Genomic DNA, 17891 nt, shown 5'->3' on the forward strand with positions numbered 1-17891 from the left:
AACTGTCCATATCGCCCATCTATTTGAAAGCCCTTAGTGGCTCCCCCAAAGGGGTGTCCATTATTTCCCAAGGTATGCTTCTCAGAACTCTAGTCCCAAAAGATGATCTTTCCTAAGTGTTTCATAGTCAGAAACCTGTATAGTATGTCCCTGCCAAGTCACCAGTATATTAGCATATTTAAGCTTCCCACAGACTCTGTGTTACGGAAGCCTTTTTCATCCGTTATTTTCCAAACTGTTTTCCCCACAGAATTCTCCCACCAGGAACAAAATACTTCACTAAGTGACTTCTAGGGAAGCTCCTTAACATGTCACATGAAGCCTTGAATGATCTGGAGTCTCCTGACTCTCCTGCCATCATTTCCTGCCATTCCCCGCATCCTTCTCTGTTCTCCAGTACCACTGAAACATTGTTTCTTAGCCCTTGGCCCTGCCTCCAGCTATTTCTTTTTCCTTCTATCCTTCTTTAAGACTTTAAAACAAGTCTTTGTTTCAAGAAGACTCTGCCTAAGAGGCACCAGGGTGGCTCAGGGATTGAATGTCCGCCTTCGGCTCAGGTGGTGATCCCCGGGGTCCTGGGATCAAGTCCTGCAACAGGCTCCCCTTGGGAGCCTGCTTCTCCCTCTGCCTGTGTCTCTGCCTCTCTCTGTGTGTGTCTCTCATGAATAAATAAATAAAATCTTTAAAAAATAAATAAAGACTTTGCCTAAGCCCTCCTGTGTGCTTCCATAGCCCTCTGTGCTGGCCTCTTCCAGCACTTACCACATTGTTGCTGAATTTAATTCTCTATTTATGAGTCTCTCTCCCCTATTAGACTATGAAGCTCTTTAAGGTGCTGATGACATTTTGTCTTTGTATCCTTAGCATAAGCACAATACTGGCATTTATTAAGACTAAAATGAAGTAAAAAATGCCTGGCCCACGTAGCAGGTACCCATTAATAAATCCCACAAATGTTAGTTGGATCAGAAACAGACTTTCCTCAACCTTAAAGCACTTATTTGAAGGTATTTGAATATAAAAACAATTCTTTCAATAATGACTTTTATCTGATGCATCTAATAAATTCCTTATAATCACCACTGTTACCTTCAAGACATTAATGTTCCTTTTACTGTCTTACAGCACACGTAATATTGTTGTTCTATAAATCTAAAGAGTTGTGGCCTTTCACTGATTTCTTTATGAGATAAATTTTTCAGATACACAGAACTGAGTAGGCAAAGGAAAGATGTGGTTTAGGATTCCCTGGATTGGTTCATGAAAGGATATAGTGAGGTAAATTAATGCTGACACAGTGCCCTCTGTCAAAATAGCCTGCTGGTTTAAGAAAATTATCACAACAGATATGTGCCAGTTGGAGAAGGGCAGAACATTAGATGGCTATGAAATTTTTAAACAGCCAGCCTTTCAGAATACAGAAATGGAAAATCTTCTCCTGGGAGATAATCTGAAGTTGTTGCTTTTAAGAAGATCCCAGGAGTTCTGGCTGGTTAATAATGACTACTACTTCATTACAAGGTGAATTGACCTCTTAAAACTGGGGGCTAGGTTGTTAACTAAAAACCATGCTTTTTTTTCCCTTTATACTTCTATTCCTTTTTACTTATCATACATCACTTATCATTTCTATTATACTTCTGCAGGACAATTAAACTGCTACTTACCTATGACTCAATAAGAATTTGTATATTTGGGCCTTTCAATACTTTGGGATAAGCCAGCTTTTAATTTAAATATTTCTTGCAATCTTTAATGGATTCCTTACTGTGAAGTAAGGTAGTTCCCACATATATCTGCAGTTTTGCTTTCCAAGGTTTCACTTTCTTGCCATCAACCACAGTCCAAAAGCAGGTGAACCTTACATATCCAGATATATGCTCATCGATATCAGAAGGTCAATAGTAGCTTAATGCCACATCACAATGCCTACGTCACTTGCCTCACTTCATTTTGCCACGTGGATATTTTATCATTTCACATCATCATGAGAAAAAGGGTGAGTACAGTGCAATCAGATATTTTGGTGGAGAGAAACCAAATTCACATAACATTTGTTATAGTATATTTTTATAATTCTGTTTTGTTCTGTGTTCTTATGAGTCATTGTTGTTAATTTCTTACTGTGCCTAATTTATGAGTTAAATAATCGTAAGTATGTATGTATAGGAAAAATCACAGTATACAAAGAGAGTTTGGTACTATGGGTGTGGTTTCAGGCATCCACTGGAGGTCTTGGAACACTTTCCCCATGGATAAGAGGAGCCTTCTATAAAAGTATCTGCTGAAAAGGGCACCTCAGTTACTCCATCCAGCCATGCAGGGACAGTCTATCTCTGGTCCAGTGACATATGACTCCTGAAAGAATCTCACTACATAGCGATCTCACGTGCTGAATTTCATCAGGACGTTACTTAAATAGTGGGAACAGACTGTTATATGCTCTGATAGAAACACTTGGAAAGCATTCTAATCCTTCAAATTCCAAAAATACGAGAGGATGATAAAACCTGACCAGCACTGGCTCTGGCCCCCTGAGATGTAAGAATACTCCTAGGATTATAAAGGGAGCCTCACCTTGACCACCTGACCAGGGGTTGTAGCTGGGGCCTAGCTGCTCTTTTCTAGACCTAGACATTAGCAAGGATTATTAAGAAAAAAAAAATCCGTTTGTTTTTTTCTAGATGAAGTAGCAGAGAGAAAAGCATAATAGACAACAGAGGCAGAAATGGCAGTTTCCTTCTCTTACTCTTTTTTCAATCCTTCCTCTTTTGTCTTTAATTTAAATAGGACCTGAAGATAACTACAAACACCTTCACAATGTACTCACAGTCCCTTTTATATGCAATTCATCTCTTTACGTGGTTATTTTGGTACCACCTACAATTCCACACCAGAAATATTTATATTCCCAATATAATAACAGAAATCTTTCTATTTATAGGTTTCAAAATGGAAGATATATGTGATATAATGTAAAATGTACGGAAGTGCATAGTTGCACCTGTTTGTTTAGGGTATGTTTTTTTTCTTGACATCGAATTGTAATCCTACATCATTTTGTAAACTGTTATAATTCCCCCTTTCTCTTTTATTCACTATCATTTTCAGTGATTTTCCTATCCCTAAGATTTCTGGAACCCATTTCCATTCCAAACTGTTAGGTTTCTTCTGAAGTGAAGTCCTGCTGTATCTTCCCTGGCATATATGTCTAAACTTGTATTTACTTTATTTTACTTCTCAGCCCTCATTCACATTGACAGTACCTCCCAATTTAGGTCACCAAATGGACTTCATTATTATGTTCTTTGCTTTCTTAGAGTCTAGATAAAGAATAAAATGTCCAGTAGAATTAATACGACCTTATTCTGACTCCTGTGACACTCAGCCAGGCATCTTGACACAACAGGCTCATTCTTACTCTTTGTCTATGGCTAAAAAATATTGCCCAAATCAGTTGAAGCAATATTTCAAACAGTATTCATCATTTGATATAAAAAAAAATGTATCAGGGCCCAACTAAGTAGCAACCTATATTCCCTTCTTTTGCTTAGCAATTTTAGGAGGAAAAAATTATTTAGTAGAGTTGACAGAATCCACTTTTTACAAAAGAAAACATGGCTTGAGATTCTAATTCACCTGTGGTTTACACATTTTTTCCCCAGTGTTTGATGTCAGACCTGTAGGATCTTTCTTTTGGCTTTTTGCCTTGCTTTGTTTGGTGTTTTTATGGGCTTTGAAGGTGTGTATCTAATACCTGGACTTGGGGCAATGTGATATTGTGGAAACCCATCAGATTAGCAGCTAAGAGACCTGAGTTCTAATCCTGACTCTATTTATAATTACTATTATACATTATGCTATTACTGCTATTACTATTTATAATCTTGGTTAAGCCGATCAAATGTCAAGACTCGAATTTTTTCCATTGGTACAATGAAGGGGTTAGATTTAAATTTATTATGTCCTTACATATTCTAAATCTCTGACTCCATGTGTGTGTATTTAAGAATTCCTTCCTTTGGACTGGTCCTACAACAAGACTGAACGGAGGCTGACAATGCAACTTGCCTTACCAGCCTTTGAAAGGTCCATCTAGTAAAAGCATCTATAGATCCCTATCTTCTCTCTCATCTAGTTTTAAATTACATCTTAAAGAGTTGTCACCATGTGGGACAGCCTAAGAATAAGAAGTATAATCCTTGGAAAGCCCTGATTAACTGGTTTATATATTTTCCCTGGTATGGTTCACTCACTGTGTCCATTTATTGGATATTAATTGATTCAACTACTGAGGCAATTCTTTGGAATTTGAAGGTGTGAAGGACAAAATAATAAACATATCTTGCCGAGGTAAAGAATTATAGACTTTACAAAGGACTTTGATGTCTTTCTCAATGAAAGAGCAAGCAGCAAGGAACCAAGGGAGTAAATGGTCACTGACAAATGCCACTTGAAGGAATAATATAAACTTAATAGCTACTGCATGCAAATAAGTCTGTTGAATGAATAAATTTTGGATGGTTCTTGCATCCCCATTTGGTATTCTCTCCCCTTTTCTTCTTTACTGTCCCTTCTACCTACCTGCTAACCCTACAAATTGCTCAGTATCTTCACCCCACCACTGAACTGTCTAGAACACCCTACCACAGAATTTGGCCTAGAATTGCCCTGCTCTGACAGCTAAGTATCTGTAGATCTTTACCAAAACTGTCAAAATACTCTTTATCAAAATGTCCTGAGTCTGATACAATAACCCATGGTTAGTGTCAGTGGATGCTACCCTGCTAGGTAAAATAAGGTAGGTTTCATTGGAAGAAAACAAAAGAAGTTTTGTTTTCTTTTGTTTTTTTAATTTAAATTTTACTTAGTTAACATACAGTGTGATATTGATTTCTGGAATAGAATTCAGTGATTGATCACTTACATACAACACCCAGCGCTCATCACAAGTGTCTTCATTAATGCCCTTCACTCACCTAGACCATCCCCACACTTACCTCCCCTCCAGCAACCTCAGTTTGTTCTCAATTGTGAAAGAGTCTCTTATCATTTATTTTCCTCTGTCCCTTGTTTTTCCCTTTTTCCTGTGTGTTCATTTGTTTTCTTTCTTACATTCCTCATAAGAATGAGATCATGTGGTATTTGTCATTCTCTGACTGACTTATTTCACTTAGCATAATACAATCTAGCTCCATCCATGTTGTTGCAAATGGCAAGATTTCATTATTTTTGATGGCTGAATAATATTCATTATATGTATATAATTAAAAATATATATATCAAATATTCATTCATTAGTCAGTGAATATTTGGCAATTGCTGATAATGCTGCTGCAAATGTCAGGGTACACCTACACCTCTGATCTGTATTTTTGTGTCCTTTGGGTAAACACCTTGTAGTGCAACTGCTGGGTCTTAGGGTAGTTCTATTTTTAACTTTATGGGGAACCTCCTCCATACTGTTTTCCAGAGGAAGAAAACAAAAAAACTTTAAACAAAAAGAGTTGCTTCATAGGAATTTCAAGGACTCATGAAGTCAGTGAGGGAGATACTTTAAGACACGGATCTGTGGCAATCTTTGAATCTCACCAGAAAAGCTAAGCCTACCAATAGAATAGGCTTTAATATATTGAATAATATATAAATTCATTCCTGGCAAATTTGCCTTCTTACCTTCTATGCTTCAAACTTGTCAAACTAAAGACATATGTTATCCTGAATTCAAGTTGATAAATATATTTTTGGAAATTATTTATTCTCAATACTATGATTAACTAGTTTCAAAGATCCTGTCCAGTGTTTACATAACATGACCTCTCTAATCTTGAATTTTTCTAATTGCACTTTTCCTCTGACTATAAAAGAACATATATTTTAAAAATTTAGAAAATGCAGAAAAGTATAAACAAAAGGCAGTAATGCAAATAAAGAATCCACTAGCCAAAGAGAACTATTAATATCTAGATATATATCTTTTCAGTCTTTTTTTCCTAAAAACTAAACAAAATTACCAATATCCTAAAACTAAACAAAGTTAATCAATGTCCTAAAAAGAAATGTGCTTATCCATCATCTTATGTATGTAACATAGTTTATGTAATGATTTTATTTTTAGACACTTAAATTATTTCCAATTTTATTATAAGAAACAGTAGAAAAACGTGATTATAAAAAAAGTTATTCTAATTCTCATTTTTAATTATTGCCATAAAAATTCTTGTAAGTACAATTACTGGTTGAAATATATATATGTGTATATATATATATATATATATATATATATATTTCAAGATTTTTAAAAAAATATTTTATTTATTTATTCATGAGAGACACAGAGGGAGAAGCAGAGACACAGGCACAGGGAGAAGCAGTCTCCCATGGGGAGCCCAATGGGGGATTTGATCCCAGGACCCCGGGATCATGCCCTGAGCTGAAGGCAGACGCTCAACCAGTGAGCCACCCATAGTATAGTGAAATGATACCAAAAAGTAGAAATAGGAAATATGTGGGTGAGTGTAAAAAATAACCAGTTTATATTTTTCTTTTCTTTCCTCATCTTAAAGGCATATGACCGCTTAAAGCAAACAGGTTTATAACAAATATAGATGTAATATATATGAAAAGAATAGCACAAAAATCAAGGGGTAAGTGGAATTATACTATTGCAAGTATTCTATATTTTATCTGAAGTAATTCGGTATGGCTCTATGTACTGGGATTAGTTAAAAATACATTTAAAAAAAACCCTACAGAAACTAAAAAATAATGAAAAGAAAGGTAATTAGGAAGTCAATAGAGAAATTAAAATGGGCTACTAGAAAATATTCAATTAACACCAAGGAAGGAAACAAGGAACAGAAAAAGAAAAAAAAATCAATGGGATTAGAAAATAATTAGAAATAGCAAAAAAGCAGACCTGTGAATAAGTATAAAATGTATATTAATACATATTAAATACTAAATATGTTTAATATGTAAATTTTATTTCTATTAAAACACATATTCAATACATCATAGGGGCACCTGGCTGGCTCAGTTGATGAAGCAAGTGACTCTCTTGATATCAGGGTTGTGAGTTTGAGCCCCACTTTGGGTGTAGAAATTGCTTAAAAATGAAATCTGAAAGAAAGACAGGAACATTAAAAAGGCAAGTATCAACTATATGCTGTCTACACAAGATGCACTTTAAATACAGACAAATAGGTTTAGCAGGAGTTTTTGTATTAGCATTAGACAAAATAGACTTTAGGGAAAGGAGTATTACTAGGGACAAAAAAGGAATACTTCATAATGATCCAGGATGAATATATTAGGAAAATATGACAATTATAAATATACATGTAGCATGATGGACAGCGAATTCTCAGTGAAAACTCCGTTCTAGGGAAGGAGGAGCATGAATTCAGAGGAGATAGCCTTTTCTACCACAGGCGGATTCCTTGCCCTCTCTATAAAATAAGATCATACTTTATAGGGTTGTCCTGAGAATTAAATGATTCTAGTCAGCATTTAATCCTGGGGGTTGTTTGTTGTTGTTGCTACCGTTACTTGCATCTTGTGGCAGACTGCACAGTACTCCAAATATTCACAGAGGAAAGGAAAGGAAAGAGAATTCCTGCCCTGGTGTCATTATAGAATCAGAGACATGACAGTGGGATCCAAGGAAGGGAAAAGAATGTTAACAGATGGCAGGGGCTGGAGGAGGCGGGCAAAAGAGAATTTGGATCTGGAAAGAGACTAGAGAGAGAACTTGAATAAAATGAGAAGACTGTTTGCTTTGTAGTGTGACATGGTGCCTCCTCCTCCATTTGTCATGAAACCCTTGGCAAAATCTATGTCACTCACCAAATTGGTTACGATACAGTTCAGCAGAGTAATAGAAGCTCCAAAGAGCAACGTCATAAACAAGACAGATGTTTTATTCTCTCTCACTTAGAAGAAAACACGAGATGGTCTAGCACTGGTATAATAGCTCGACACCACACCAACATCCCTTCAGTTTTCTGTTGTTTTGCCTTAGGGGCAGCTCTGGTCTTCTTGGTCTAACACGCATTTTGGAACACCAGTCACAAGAACTGTATTCCAAACAGCAGTTATCAAGATTTTCTAGAAATATCTCATGATACTTCCTCTTAAAACTCAACGGCCAAGAACTCATCACATAGGCACTCCTACCTAGCAGAGCCATAGGTTAGGAAGTATAGTCTTTTAGCTGGACCAACAATATGGCCAACTAAAATTCAGAGTTCTCTTACTGGAGAAAGGGATTTATCAATGCTTATAGATTGTATTGATAGGAATGTTATTGCATGTGTTTATGTGTGGACAAAAGATGTGCATGATAGGTGGGTCGATCGAAGGCAAAAAATAAAAGGCTATCTTAGGTCTTTTAAAAAGTTGTTTCCCTTTTTTTTTGCCTCATCCATTTGTATTATAAGCTAATGTGTTATAAGCCAACAATGACTCCATGTAAGCTTGTATCTTACTCTTAGGTCTGCAGTTAGATTTGCATCCACCGAAGGTTTGGTAGGCCTACACGTCTAGTGTAGGGCCAATGGTGCATCAAGAAACAAACCGCATCAAGATATCACTACTGTGCAACAATACATTTTTTATTTGGTAATGGGGTGCATCAGGTAAGACCCCTCACCCAGCCTAATGTTGCAAAGGTGTACAGAACTGATTCCTCATGGGCTGCCTCAATTATGGAACTTGGGTGTTTGTGAAGTACAAGAAAGGTGATAGGGAGCTAGCCGCATCCAGTCATTTGCATCCCTAGTGCTGTTTGTTTCATAGTTTAAAGTGAGAGTAGGGACGCCTGGGTGGCACAGCGGTTGGGCGCCTGCCTTCGGTTCAGGTCGTGATCCCGGGATCCGGGATCGAGTCCCACATCGGGCTCCCTGCGTGGAGCCTGCTTCTCCCTCTGCCTGTGTCTCTGCCTCTCTCTCTTTGTATGTGTCTCTCATGAATAAATAAATCTTTAAAAAAAATAATAAATAAAGTGAGAGTAGTTTAAACAGAGTCATCATCTCATCATTCTTTGAACTTGGACTAGATTTTATAAGCTGGCTCAGCTCCAAGATTAAAAAAGGTCTTGCTACACATTACTTCCAGTGGTTTTCCTGTACTCTCTTTCCTACCACATCATTGTTTCATTAGACCAGCATGATCCATGTCAAAAAAAAGCTGATGGTCCGTTAGCCCGCTCAATCGCCCTGTTTAAGGTTATCATTCACTGTCATCCATTCTTTTATTCCACAAATATTCATGGAGCACTGACCATGTATATTAGGCACAGTACCCGGGGCTGGGAGTACAGCAAAAAACAAGTCTTTTGACAAAAGTCTTTCTAACAAAGGTCTTGTCAGAAATGCCTTTCCTGAAAGTCCCATCCTACGTAGTTTCCATCAATTATACTATCTTCTCTCCTTCTGTCTTTTATTTGTTTCATTCATATCAACTTCCAGCCATCTATTTGTTACTTTTTCTACGTTCCACAAGGGCCAGAAGATTCCATCTGTTCCTTGCACCATTGCACCCCCAGTGTCTAGCACAGTGTGATACATAAACCCGTAAATATTTGACTAACATAATGGGTCCTCGATTCGTATTTTTGGTTTTCTAATCAGAGTTCAGGATTTAAAATAAATTCCTCCCAAAAAAAGCTCTGAAAAAAATCTCTTTAATAATTGAATCATTTTCCACAATGATTCTAATAACTAATATATGCTTTATATAAAACAGGTTGATTGTTGTCATCTCCCAGCATAATTTCTAATTTTTGTTTGCGGAACACTGTTAGACTTAATTTACCAGCAGGTGGTGCTCCAGAGTAAAGCTGAACTTAACTACTGTCACCCACCCTCCCTTCCTCAAACCCTCCACTCAAAACATTTCTTAACTGCTTATCAACCGATTGGTAAGTGGTTATCAGTGAGAAAAGTCTCTCGTATTTTTCATTCTAGTAAATTCTTCACACTCTTATGTGGCATTTAGGCGGTTCTTGTTGCCAAAGAATCCCTAGACAAACTCAGATGCGACGTGCAAAAAAACTCTAAGGCAAGAGTTAGAAGTAAAACCTTACATGTTGCGTTCCTACAAAATTTAGAACTGAGGAGAGGTGAAATGTAAAAGTGAGATCAAAGGAAAGGGGGAAGAAAATTGCTGTTGACTCAACTCATGGTGAGACCTGACAAGCTTGAATAAAGCGGTTGGCAGCCTTGGTTATTAAGTTAAAGTTTTCCAGAAACGACTTCGCTGAAGCTTCCCTATTACATCAGATGGTCAGAATATTCCATTTTACCCTATCCACTATTAAATTAGCTGTTTTATGGAAATGTGATTGTAAAAGTTTTATTCGTATGGCTATGGGAAGCACCACGCGTGAGGCTTTGCAAAGCACTCTAAATCACAGTCCCTCATTTCACGTTCGATCTTCACCTGAATCCTGTCAAGCATGGCAGATTGTTTAATGCTCCTACTAAAGCTGACTCAGGGAGATTAGGTGACTTAAGTGAGGTAATTAGCTAGTAAGTGGCAGAACAAGAAATAGAACACAAAACTTTTGACCACTTCAGAGCTCATTTTTCTATATCATATTAATCTTTCTTCTTATCCATCTAAGATTTCTTCTAAAGTATTCAAATTGCAGTCACAGATTCAGCTTCTATGTCTTGGAAAGAAATTTCACAGGTATGTAACTAGGACACTGGTCAAAAGATGATGCGTTCAGATTTAAGGAAAAACAAAATCTCTCTATTCCCCCTCCAAAAAGTGTCTCAGATTGTGCTTAGAATTTCCATAATAGCCACTCTTTGAGGTTTTAGGTCAGTTGTAATACTAATAAGGTATCTGGGGAAAAAGGTAACTTAAACCCATTTTCATCCAACATCCAATATTTTAGAAAGAATTAGTTTATTACAACATCAACATTAATTACTTAGCAAAAGCCTAGGAAAACAGGGGCACCTGGGTAACTTAGTGACTGAGCATTTGCCTTTGGCTCAGGTCGTGATCTTGGGGTCCTGGGATCGAGTCCTGCATCAGGCTCTCCTCATGGAGCCTGCTTCTCCCTCTGCCTGTGTCTCTGCCTCTCTCTGTCTCTCACAAATCGTTAAATAAAATCTTTAATGAAGGGTATAGAGATTACTTAAGAATAAGATCTCAAAAATAAATAAATAAAATAAAAAATAAAAACCATATACTAAGAGAAGTCTTCCCTAATTATTCTATCTAAAGTAGTGTTTTAGGGGTGCCTGTGTGGCTCAGTCAGTTGGGTGTCTGCCTTCGGTTCAGGTCATGATCCCAGAGTCCTAGGATGGAGCTCCGCATCTGGCTTCCTGCCCAGCGGACAGTCTGCTTCTCCCTCTGCCCTTCCCCACTGCTCATGTTCTCTCTCTCTCTCACACGAACTTTCTCTCTCTCTCCAAAATAAATAAAATCCTTAACAGTCAAAAAAAATAATAAAGTTAGTATTTTAGTTTCCTAGGGCTGCCATAACAACACAAATTGGGTGCCTTAAAACAATAGAAATTTACTCTAGCAGTTCTGGAGTCTAGAAATCTGAAATCAAGGGCCTTGCTCTCTCCCAGGGCTCTAAGGAAGAATCACTCATTGCCTCTTGGAGCTTCTAGTTGTTGCTGGCAATTTTTGATGTTCTTTGACTTACAGATCATCACTAATCTAGCTCCTTTTTATGGTTTTCTCCCCTATTTATCTGTGTCTCCATTTTCTTTTTCATAAAGACAGAAATCATTGGATTAGGACCCACCCTAGTCCAATAGGATTTCATCTTAATGAATCATATCTGCAAAGACCCTATTTCCAATAAAATCACACTCTGAGATTCTGGGTGGACATGAACTTTTGAGGAACAAGTTTAACTTAATACAAGTAACATTTACTAATAAGACAAAAATAAAATAGCCCAGTACACAATAAACATTCTTTGCTAAAAACACTTATTTTTTTATAGCACATTTTTATTTTTTTCACTTCTTTATTATCTGCCTCTACCAACTAGAATCTAAGCTTCCTGAAAGTAGGAATCAAAATAGTGCCTGGGCATTCAGTTGAGATTCACAAGCATTTGAGATAAATTAATTAGTTGATTTCAATTGGGAGAAATAAGGAAAGACAATTCAGTATAAAATAAAAAGTTCTTAGTTTTTGCCCTAGGAACTTTCTTACCCATTTCAAGTCACATTTTTACTGTGATTGGTAGATAGCCAAAATAAATCAGGTGAATACTGAAAAGGTAAGCTGATCAACCAAGTGTTCCAGCCACAACGTGGGGGATTTAAATGACATTCTGAGTCCTGGGATTTATAAGCATTCCTTCAGAGGTCACAGCGATACTGGGAGAGGAAAATGGACAGGGAACAGCTTCTACCTCCCACTTGCACCCTTGCTTCAAGCATTCTCATTTATTTTATGTAGTTTTGTTTGGGGAAAATAAATAGCTATGTGTGTGTGTAAAAATCACTGATCTACAAGGAAGCAAACAGCTTATCAGATTTTTTCCTCTTATTTCATGTAAGTGGATATTCTCATACAGTAAAAATAATTAACTCGTATTTGGTATTGCCTTCTTGATAATGAGAGCTAATGTATATCTTCACACTTACTTTGGAATATGTTTAGTTGACTTTTAAGAGTAAAGCAATCATTTGGTTAGTTTATTTATTTATTTATTTATTTACCTTGTAAAAACCCCTTTCAATCCACATCACAGATTTGTAAATTCACCTCGATGTTTGAATCCCAACCGCTTACATAGTGTTGCGTAGCTAAAAGACCATGAGTTTAGGAGTCAGATTAAGCTGGGCTTGAAATTATTTTAATTATTTCCTATGTGTGATCATATAGGTAAGTCATTTCTTTTGGTTTCTTATCTGCAATATAGGGATAATGATACCTACTTCATAAGATTCTTATGAAAATTACAGAAATAAATTATATAAAAGCACCTTGCACACAGCAGGTACCAAGTAAATGTTAGTTTCTTTTCCTCAAATAGTATAGTCAAAACTTTTTTAAAGGACTTGTCATGGACCTTTTTCTAATTTCAACTTTCTCAGGTTGAAAAAACTTGGTATTCTATTTATTACTTAATAAAGTTAAAATTTTGCTTATTTATGCCTAATTGAAAGTTCTCTTAAATTAACAATGGCTAAAGGTCTTTCTAAAAACATAATTTAAAGAGATTAAATAATAGATGATTTATATCTCAAAGAGTATACATTGTCTATCTTGATTTACATATGACTTTTTGAAACTGGCATAAATCTTGCGAATGGGCATAGTGCCCTGTAAACAGATGGATGTGAATGCTCAGGTGCCAAAAATCCAGCCTGGCTACAGTTCATGTAGAATGTTAAAATGGTGACAATTCTTATAATTGGTCATCTGTTCCTACTAATAACTAAGTCTATCAGAAATAGAAAACAAATTCTGAAATACAGAATGTTCATTCAACCTTAAGCAGGAATTTATAAATATTTCATATTCAAATATTTTTTAACATTTAAAGCTCTACCAAATGCACATCTGATGTAGATAATCTTCTTTCCATGCCTGGTTTGCATGTGACTCTCAATCTTGAGGTCATGAGTGGGTATAGAGATTGTTTATAAAAATATGTTGGGTGTACAGATTATTTGAAAAGAAATCAACCTAAGTTGTTGGTTTATAAATAGTTTGGCTTTTCTAGTTTCTCCTTTCTAGTTCACATTTCGCAGAGTAATTCCTAAATTCAAGAGTCAGGGATCCCTAAATTACATGGTTATTATATTTGCAAATAATATTTGAAAGATAGAACAGTGAGGATGTTCATTTTCATGGTATTTACAATAGAGAAAATGCATAGATGATCAACAACAGAAGACTGATTAGATAAATTTTTCTATCCATACAATGGCTAAACGATGCTAGATCCAAACTACACTATTATGTGATAGGAAACGTTTAAATGGGAAATGATCATCTTTTACCATGAAAACACATAACACAAATGATTATACAAAATAATGTTTAATCAGTGATAAACTAAATAGGTTTGGGAGCTCTTTATTCCACTTTATTCTACATTCAGAATCTATTTCTCATTGCCATCTCTACCATTGCTCTGGCTCAAGGCATTATCTCTGTTAATCTGGACCATTGCTATGGCATTGCTAACTGGTCCCTCTCAGTCAGATCTTAACAAAATAAATCACGTTCCACACACACACACGCACTCCAAATCCTCCAATGGGCTTGTTATCTCAGTTAGAGTAAGTCATAACTACCAAAATAACTTACAAGGACTATGTCATTAAAACCTGTACCTTTCTCCACAACACTGTCTACTCTCACCTCATTACTGCTCTTAGTTTATCTCCTACTGCACCACCAGTTGCTCACTCCTTTCCAGTATTACTGGTCTTCTTGCTGGACCTTGAATACACAGGACCTGGCATTTGCAGTTTTCTATTGCCTGGAATGCTTTTCCCCCAGATAGTCAATGACTCATATTCTTTCTTTCTCCAGGTTTCCATTTAGTCAACTTTTCAGAGAGGACTTCCTTGAGTACTATTTATTATTGCTACCCTTCTCTCCCCCCAAATAAACACCCCTACCCTGAACTCCCTATATTCCTTGTCTGCTTTCTCTTTCTTCCTAGTACTTAACCACATGTAACATAACAAAATTTTGCTTACGTATTATTGTCCATTGCCTGCCTCACTCTCTCTAGAATTGATTCCACGAAGCAGCTTTGCTGCCTGAGTTTTGCTAACTAAGGCATCTCCATCTGGCATGTAGTAGATTGCTAGAGAGAGGGTAATATGAGAAGACATTTCATTCAGTGATCCAGTTTCTAAAGGCCAAGAGTAAGTTGTAAAATTCGAGAGAGCAGTTTAGGAAAGTTGAAACTTAAGTTCTGTTGTTACATAGCCATTATTTATTTATTTATTTATTTATTTATTATTTTTTACAAAGAACTGTCACAATGAGAATTTATGTTTATCAATGTCATCTACGAATCAGATTAGCCAACCTAAAACTCCAAACCAGAAGTCTAAAAAAAAACCAAGTTAGTTTGGTTTTCTTAACTATTGTAAAGTTTTTAAGGAGAGAAGGGCTATTAAATGTGTTGTAATAGATTAAGTTGAAAGGTTCTTGGTCAAGTTCCACTTTCCACATTATAGGAATATGTAAACTTAAAAAACTTGATTAAGCACATTGCGATTTACCTACTGTACTTTTTAGGTTCTACAGTCATAAGCTTGTCTGACAAATGTGAAATGAGTGTGGTTTTTTCACCCTAGTTATTTGTCTAGTGATTATTCATAATCAGGCCAATGAAGCAGTTATTTGACATAACACTAGGGTTCCTTTGCTACAGCCTAACTTTTTATTAATGAGGCCAAAAGAATACTCTACTGAAACTATGATAGTTTATAGCTGATACCATTAACTTATAGAAAATAAGACCCAGGACCACTTATTAAAATTTCATCCTCTTATTGAATCTGAAAAATTACTTTTTTCTTCTTAGAAAGCCTAAATTTATATCTGTCATTTAGAAAAATAAAAAAAATTATGATTTAACTAATATTGATTTCTGAATTTTTAATGTAGCTATATGTTTTAATTTGGACCATGAGAAAATAGGCTATGAGAAAATATGCTAGTGACAACTCTTAGTTGCATCATCAAATAACTTTCCAAATAAAACCTTAATAAGCATAAATATTCTAAGAGTTCTTGCCGAAGACAAGATTAGAAGTTGTGTCTGCTGCAGTAGATATCTAGGATTTTCATTATGCATCTTGCACTTATACAGAGGACCAGTTTTATGGGCACACAACCTGTGCAGTAGTACAGGCCTCTGTGTTTGGTTGTTTAATCAGACTAACTAACTACCTGATATCCTTTTAAAGTAAGGATTGTTTGACTTGGAGATCATATATAGAACAAGTGAATTTCCATGGGGAATGTGAAAAGGTAGAAGAAAGGCAGAGTGAGGAGAAATATGACAGCAAAAAATTCTGGGAAACTAGAAGTCAGTACGGACTGCTCAATCTCTCTCCACTACCCACAGTTCTAAACTTAAAATTTCATGTGAACCTTCAGCTCTGCCCAAAGCTAGTAGGTCAGCGTTATCCTTGGTCAGGAAAAACTGAAGGAGCACTGGGCCTATGGATCCCATTATTCAGCATCGAGTTAATTGGCTAATCCTTCTTCAACTTCCTATACTATTTCTAGTTAAAGTAGCTGGGTCCTGAGGCCTTGATAAATTGCTGTTGTACCTGATTTCTCCAAGATTGGGGTTTATCTTCTCCCATCCCCGATCTCCCATGGAATTGGAGTGCTCTTGCAGGAGAGAAAGTACTTATCAGTGATAAGAGGACCTAAAGTGATGAAGAGGTAGGAGTCAAAGATTAATTTGTTTTCCTAAGGACATCTTGGACATAACTGATTCTGACATATGATCTAGTTTAGCATCAGTAGCTGAGGGCATGTGTAGTTCGGTAGAACCAGGGAATGTGTTATCTTAGTTATTCAAAGATTAAGTCTACCAGACAGCAGAGTTCTCAATCTGCCTTTAAAACACAATGCTCATATTTTAATAGCCAGAGTGTTTCTACTGCTATATTTAACATTTATGCAGATTAGAGCAGAAAAAAAATTAGAATGCTGTCCTTTCATTTGCTTATCTTTTGAATCTTCAGACTATTGATATAAAAGTAAAAACAGGATGCCTGGCTGGCTTAGTCCATAGAGCATGTGATTCTTGATCTCAGGATCATGAATCTGACTGAGCCCCATGTTGGGCTTGAAATTACTTAAAAAAAGAAAAAGGAAAAACATCTTGGTGTCAGTATAAAACAAAAACATTTTGGAGCTAAACTTAATACTCTTCATGACCAACTTTTTATATCTAAAAGCTGGTGATTACCAGTTTTGCTACACAATTTTCCAGGTAATAGAACCTCAAATGCCATGCAGGAAGGAGGAATGGTGGAAAGTTTGACTTCTTCCATAGCTAAGGGAGGCACACTATATGAGTACTTTTCAAACTCAGAGTACAGTATAACTTTGTACACTATAGTGTACACACACACATATATATACACATATACTTACACACACACGACACACACTTTGCTTCTGATACTTCTACTCACCAAATGTGTGGGGTTTTTTCCCCCACACTAAGCCATTTTCTGTGGACAGCAGCAGGTGTCCTACAATTCAATTTAATTCTGACAATATCAACCTGGGGACAGCATCAGATTCCACAGTTTAAAGGCTCAGCCCCACAAAAGTGCCCCCACTTTATATGCCAATCCCGAGTCCAGATTGTTATCTATGCTTTGAACAGCTCACTATAAATTGGAGGTTCCCACAATCCCTTACTTGGGTTCAATTAATTTGCTAGAGTGGCTCACAGAACTTAGGAAAACAGTTTACTTAATAGATTACCGGTTTATTATAAGAGGATATACAACTCAGAAACAGCCAGATGGAAGAGATGCATAGAATAAGGTATGGGAGAAGGGGCATGCACCACCCTCCCAGTATTTCCATATCTTTACCAACTGGAAAGCCCTCTGAACCCCATCCCTTTGAGTTTTTGTGGAGGATCCATTACAGTAGACATAATTGATTAAATCGTTGGTCATAAAAAAAAAAATCATTGGTCATTGGTGATTGAGTCAAACCCCAGCCTCTCCCCTCTCCCTGGAGGTTGGGGGTGGGGGTGGTGCTCAAAGTTCTATTCATGGTTCCTCTGGCAACCAGCCCCCGTCTTTAGGGGTGTTTCATAAACATAAACTCAGATGTGGTTTACAGGGGATTGTTATCAATAACAAGAAATCTTTATCTTTCTTATCACTTAGGAA

General features: G+C 36.5%; 1 long non-coding RNA gene across 1 annotated transcript; it reads right to left on the reverse strand.

Moving 5' to 3' along the window:
• Positions 1–6999: 6999 nt before the first annotated feature.
• On the reverse strand, positions 7000–17267 carry LOC140642146 (uncharacterized). The gene is made up of 5 exons (XR_012038691.1): positions 17175–17267; positions 16296–16397; positions 14703–14812; positions 12705–12791; positions 7000–7122 (listed from the first exon to the last, which is right to left on the reverse strand). It is a non-coding gene; the product is annotated as an uncharacterized lncRNA (long non-coding RNA).
• Between the last annotated feature and the right edge of the window lie 624 nt (positions 17268–17891).

The sequence above is a fragment of the Canis lupus genome, chromosome 11, assembly GCF_048164855.1.
Source record: "Canis lupus baileyi chromosome 11, mCanLup2.hap1, whole genome shotgun sequence".
Taxonomy (NCBI): Eukaryota; Metazoa; Chordata; class Mammalia; order Carnivora; family Canidae; genus Canis; species Canis lupus.